This window comes from Nematolebias whitei, chromosome 3 (genome assembly GCF_014905685.2).
Source record: "Nematolebias whitei isolate Nwh7 chromosome 3, NemWhi1, whole genome shotgun sequence".
NCBI classification, from domain to species: domain Eukaryota; kingdom Metazoa; phylum Chordata; class Actinopteri; order Cyprinodontiformes; family Rivulidae; genus Nematolebias; species Nematolebias whitei.
The window spans coordinates 39,578,923-39,585,650 of NC_056500.1; the positions used below are offsets into that span (position 1 = coordinate 39,578,923).

Below are 6,728 nucleotides of genomic sequence, written 5' to 3' on the forward strand. Positions count from 1 at the left end.
TATATATATATATATGTGTGTGTGTGTGTGTGTGTGTGTGTGTGTGTGTGTGTGTGTAAACTAGCAACCCCAGTAATTCAAGTAAGTTATGCTTCCTAGTTTTTATATTGCTTTAAAGTTTAGTTTCTTAAAAGGATTGGGACGGCCAGATTATTGCTGACCAAGACCACCATTGACCACCACAACTGCATCGTGTTGTTTTTGACCACTGACATTCACTGTTCAAATCCCTCAGTGACGGGGTACACTGACGTACCGCTTGGTTACCACATCTTTTAAAGCCAGCACACTGATTCAACAGCAGAGTTCACAAGAACAACTATCTATGAGTCTTTGTGTGTGCTTGACATGGCTGACGACACTGAAAAATTGTAAGAGTACAAAAGGCTAAGTGTCAAGTTTTTGATGAAACATTTGTAGAAATCCTCCTTCCTTACTCATACTTAACAAAAACACAGACATACCTGCACAGACCGAGATGACAACCTGTACGCATGAACAGGTGCAAAGTCTACGGCAGTTTGTTTGTCTGAGAAGAGTTTGGGGTAAATTCTTCAGGAGTTGTGAGGATGAAGGGAGTTGAGTGTCCCTGCCCGGTCACGCCTGGCTCTTCTCTGCTACTCTGTTGCAATATAGTTGCTCTTTGTTCACACAGAGGGAAGCTCTGCAGAACACCCGGGCAGGCAATGCTCAGCTGGGTCCAGCCGGGCGGTTCTGGGAAGTCCCGTGCAGATCTTCAGACACAACGGGGGCAGAAACTGCACATGCCTTTTCCTTCACAGTGTGTGACCGTAATTTAGCTTTTCTACCGTGGCATGTTCACAAAGATGGAGTCAGTCACCAAACCCCCTCCTTCCACTGCTGTCAGACAAAAGTTTGTCTCTGGAGTCTGGAGTGGGGGGGGGGGGGGGTGTTTCAAGGGCCTCCAGCTTCCTGGGGGCTGGAGGGCGCCTGCTGAGCACCACTGCCCAGAGGAGAGGGCCTTAAGCTGGGCTGATGGATCCACTGTGACTGCCCCCCACGGGGTAGAAAACAGTCCCCCTTCTCATCCTCTTTTGCAACAGGCTGTTCAGGGCCAATCAGGGCAGGGCGGGGTCAGGTGTGGGCCAGCTGCCTTGGGGGGGTAGGGGGTAGAATGGAGGTGTAGGCATGTCACAGCGTGCACACACACACACACACGAACACACACACACACCAACATGTACATGTTTGTGCATTTTTGCTAGGCTGCTCTCTCAGTACAGGTCCACCCCCCCCTCCCCCTGCACTACACCCACACACATTTCCGTTCTCCTGTCAGTCATTGTTTAACCTCTGCTCGTGTTTTTGCGTCTTCGTCAGCCATCTGGCTTTCCCTGTCTGTTGTCCTGTCTGCGTAGAAACGTCTCACATTCTTCACTCTCACCCTGTGGGTGCAAAACAGGAACGAGAGTTCCTCATCCTCTCACCCCTCAGTCACTTTTGACAGCTTTATGGCTCCAGCTCAGTTCAAACTCAGAAACAAAACGTCATCTTTAAACCGCTAAATATGTCATCACCTTGTCAACGATAACTTTGACACTTTTACAAAACTGGTAACAAACAGTGAGATGTGTCCATCAGCCAGATTAGAAACTGGATAATGAACAAAGTAATCATGTTGCAAAGGAGGAAAATAAAAATGCAAACATTAAATGAAGTCTTAGCATTTCTTAAAAGAATGCACGTTGTGCACTACTTTTAAAGAGTTTATGAATAAGTTTATTTAATGATAAGAAACAACAAAGTTGTAGCTGTTTTGGTGAAACCTTGAAGAGGTTTTGCACAGTTTGTATGAGGTATTGCAAGATGTCACGGTCAGAGTGTGTGTTGTTAAGGTCACAGGTACAACTACAACAAATTTTAGTTTAGCAGCTGTAAAAATGCTGTTATAGCTGGCTATGGTAGCCATTTTGAAGTAAAAGTTGATTAATTAAAGGTGAGCTTGTTCCACCTGTTCTGTGTTCTGGTAGTTTCATTATAATCTGTTTAGGTGGCACGGTGGCTCAGTTGGTGGAGCTGTGGCCTCTCAGCAAGAAGGTTGATTAGATCCCGGTCCAGGGGCCTTTCTGGGTGGAGTTTGCATGTTCTCTCCGTGCATACGTGGGTTTTCTCCGTGTACTCCAGTTTCCTCCCACAGACCAAAAACATACATGTTAGTCTGATTGGTAACTCTAAATTGTCTTCAGGTGTGAATGAGAGAGTGAATGGTTGTTTGTCTCCATGTGTCCCTGTGATGGACTGGAGACCTGTCCACAGTGTCCCCCGCCCCTCACACACTGATGGCTGGACACGGGCACCAGCAATACAGAAAGGAAGAAGTGGGTAAAGATGATGGATGGATAATCTGTTTACTGGTTCATGAGGATCCAAGCAGCCATGGCAACAGAAAACCAATGAATACTCACATGCACAGAGAGGCAAAAACATTATCGCCCACCTTCACCTTTTGGTGACAGGCCGTTATAATAGTAGTTCTAGAAAGTGGATGTAGACTTTAAAGAAAAGCCCTGAGTTAGTAGTGAGTGATAACATTGTTCTTGTTATCATTTCAGGGCAAAGTTGATGGTTTTTTTTCACAAAGCAGCAGAGCGTGAAGAATTTACAACAGCAGCTCTGTCAAAAACTAAATAAAGACTCATTGAGAGTGTTTGTGAGTCAACGTCAGAGCTACTGGTGAACACACACCAGGTGATGCAGAAGAAGAAGCTCTTCAGTGCTGCTGGATTCATCAGCTGATAGTAAAGGAATTCACAGATCAGATAGTGAGACAGGATTTTGGCGTTTCTGTGGTTTGAGGCAGTGATTGTATCTTTAATGAGTTTTAGAAGAACAGATCCAATCAGATGGTGTAAATCTTAGACAGATCCTGGATCTTGGCTCACTTAAGATGAACTAGCTGTGAACCGAAAACACGACCCGCTGCACCAGGACTGCAACCAGATTTGGTCAGTTTGAAGCGGTTTTGGAGGAACGTCTGTTTTTTGTCTTTCAAACCGTCCTGAAGGGTTTGGGTTTTAACCAGCGTGTGTGTTTAAAGCAGCAACAGCCTTGGTAAAGTCACAACTTGTGTTTGGGGTAGTTTGTTAAATTTTATCACACTGCACAGTGTTTGTGTTTTTTACATTTGAGCGTTTGTGTGTTTATGCACCGCGCCCGTTGCACGCCGGGGAGAACGACTGTGTTTACTGCGCGGTCTCTGGCCTCCCAGCATCTGTTTACGACTGCGAAGATTATCGCCGCACTGCAGTGTGACACGAACTCAATGGAGTCACACACCTCACAGTCCCGGCTGCTCGCTCCCCGTTCACGTTCAGGCAGACTTTGACACGTGAGAAATGAGTGTGGAAGTGGATGTTTACTGTGTCTGCACGCCCACACCCAGGAGAGACAAAAGTACTTTGTTGTGGGTCCAGAAACAAGAAGGAGGGCAGGGTGCTCATAAATAATCAGCAAACAAGTGAAAACCCACCCACGGATCATTAGACTGTTTAGATTTGTGTTATTTAGCCAGTAGTTAGTTACAGGATTTGTCATGTTCTCTGTGGATTTTCTAAAGAAAACTCAAAGCACGTTTAGAGACGTACGAGCTAAAAACCATGTAAGGATTGTTTGTAGCGAAGAGAAACTAAACACTTTAAATCAACTATGAACCTATGAAGCTCTTAAATGGCAAAAATATATGTTGGTTATTTCCACTCATGACTCCGCCACAGAAAGAAACGCTGCTTTTTTAACCCTCCTATTGTGTTCAAGTTGAATTTGACAGTTTTAGAAGTTTTCTCTGATTTACACAATATTTCATGACTTTGTTCACGCAGGGCATTTCAACAAACACAAGAAAAAATGTTCACTTTCAATTTATTTTGGACCCAACAAAGTTCAGTCAAGTCATCTGGATGGTTTCTTTTTCTGTTGAGACAGTTCGCCCCTCATCAAAAGGACTTCATCGATCAATCGAGGAGTAGACGGGGGAGAGGGCGGGCCCCGGAAGCCAGCTTATCATCAGCAAACTGGTTTGTCCTCTGTGTGGAGGTGCTGTTTGTGGGACTCTGTTTATTTGTGGCACCTCGGATTGATGAAGTCCTTTGGATGAAGGCTGAAATGTCTCAACAGAAAAAGAAACCATCCAGATGACCTGACTGAACACTGGTGGATTTTCTACCTGGCTCAATAGAGCATGAACTTTGATACATTTTACTTGTTTTTTCTTGTTATACTTTTTTTTTTGGGGGGGGGGGGGCTGCAAGAAAACTCAGTCTTATAAGCGGCACCTTCTCATAGTGCAGCTCCTCAGACTGAAGAAGTCTTTTGGATGATATATGAAATATGTTTCAACAAAGAAGAATCCGTCCAGCGGGCCTGACTTAGAGTTATCAATCTGGATTATTGAACCTGCGTCGTTCATTTACTCAGATATTGAGATAAAATGTGGCGTGATAGTAGTTGAGAAATATTTAAAACATATGTGTTATGGATTGTATTGTGCATAACGATATTCTCAAGATTTGACCGAAACAGATAAAACTGCATCATTCCTCAACATAAGATGATTTCAGTTAAAACTCTGGTAGGCTTTTGGCAAAAAGTTTAGTAAAGTTAAAAAACAGCTTACAGAAGTCAAACTAATTTAAGTTGAGTGATTTGAAACTGCGAGCACCGTCAGGTACATATGCATAGCAAAGATGAAATGCACAGCAAACAGCTAAATGCACCACAAATGGCTAAAAGCAATGCAAACAGAGAAAGGTGCTGCAGACACATGAATGATGCAAACTCCTAAACACAAAAAACAAATACAACAGAAAAACGCATCAATGAACAAATGCAAAGGAAAAATGCTTCAAATATCCAAAACACTAACCCCAACCCCCAAAATAAAATAAAAAAACAACAACTGGAAATACTTCTTTCTTCCCTCATCTGTCTTACTATGATGGAGCTTTAGGGCCACGCTAAGAAAAAAAAAGCCATAAAATTACGAGAATAAAGTCGTAATATTATGAAAATAAAGTCGTAGGAGCCTTTTTTTTTCAGCGCTCTTTTTTTCTTTTCTTCCATGAGTTGGATCCACGACGCGTCATGTCAATCAATCCAGTAGGCGTGTCAGCAAATGCCCAATCCAAAGCTAAATGAGTCGTAATATTATCTGAACTCCGACACAATGAAACAGGGTTTTCCGCATTTTAAATGTGGTCAAATGAAAAATGTTGAGCATCTTGTTAAGTTATACTTTGGTATAGGTTTTTACAAATAAGGAGCTAGTTAATCTGTTAGCACATCAGCATCAGATTATTATCAGTATTAGGACTGTGAACCTGCTGACAATAAGGTGGTACGCTCTGATGGGCTGCAGCAGCAGCTCTGCAGGTGGAGCATTTAGCTTCAGATTGGTCATTTGCTGACACGCCTACTGGATTGATCGACAAGTTGCGTATGGATCCGACTCATGGAAAAATGAATAAATAAATAAACGAGAGCTGTAAATAAAAGAAGTCTTGTAAGACTTAATTTGAGTTTATTCTTGTAATTTTATAGCTTTTAATTTTTTTTTTTTTTTAATGTGGCCCTAAAGCTCCATCATAAGGCATCCTGTTAGTCTTTACAGAGCGTTGGATCTCAGGTGACTTGGTGGTCCCCTCGTGGTCTGGTGCATTTCTGTTTTTGTGGAGTTTTTTCAGTGTTTCCTGCACTTGTTTGGGAGTTTTAGTGTTTTTTTTTTTATTTGTATTTTTCCTTTGCCTTTGTTTTCCTAAACATGCAATATGCGCAAAGAAGGCCATCTTGTAAAATCAGTAAATTGTTTTTGTGGTGTTCAAGCGAATCCTGACTCGGAACAAGACGGACATCTGATGATCTGACAAAAACTTAAATGAATCAATAGTGCATGTGGACACGCTGACTCCCCCGAGGTGCACGCCGGCAGGCTTGCTTCGATTTTTCTGCCTTTCCTCCATTTTCTGATTCTCCAAGTCTGACGGCATCTTTGGACTTACAACTATTTTTGGAGGATGAGCTCATACCACCTCTCAGGCATCACCGTGCCTCTCTACCTCCAGCACACACTCTCCCAGGGGGATGTCTAGCCCACTAACGGGCGCTCGTGGCTGGCCAGGAGGTGCGGAGGGGGAGTGAGGGCCTCTCTGAGGGGCCGTGTGGAGCTCTTAGCTGCTATAGTGCGAGTGTTAACGGAAGAGGAGTGAATAATTTAGAAACATCATTTCTGCTGGGCGCTAAATATTTGAGCAGCCTCTGATGTAACGGTGGAACATGAGTGCGCATGTATCTGTGCACCGCGGGGTGGAAGGTGGATGCAAAGTGGGTGGTGTTATTTAAAGAGGGGGGCCCTCTGGTGAAGCTAAAAGAGGTGAAGGACAGGGGTTATGAGAGAGGAAAAGGTGTGTTTAACGTTCTTGAATAGAGTTTTTGTTGACTTTTTAAAAAAAATATTTGTGGGCTTGATGTGTGTTTGTGTTTATAAATAATTCAAATTGTGGGTTGTTAGAAAGAAAAAGCACTTTTCCTTAGTTTGAAGTCATTCTTGTGTTTTTTTTTTATTTTTATTCCTGTCCAGTAGCAGTCAGGGTAGCTTCTGTCAATGTGTGTGTGTGTGTGTGTGTGTCAGGGTTAAACTGTTTCAGCAGCCTGTCTCTCATACACACACACACACACACACACACACACACACACACACACACACACACACACAC

At 43.3% G+C, this 6,728-nt stretch overlaps 1 protein-coding gene across 1 annotated transcript in view; it reads left to right on the top strand.

Moving 5' to 3' along the window:
- The window catches only part of slit2 (slit homolog 2 (Drosophila)), a 118,936-nt gene that overhangs the window by 10,286 nt on the left and 101,922 nt on the right, over positions 1–6,728 (top strand). The window lies entirely within an intron of this gene.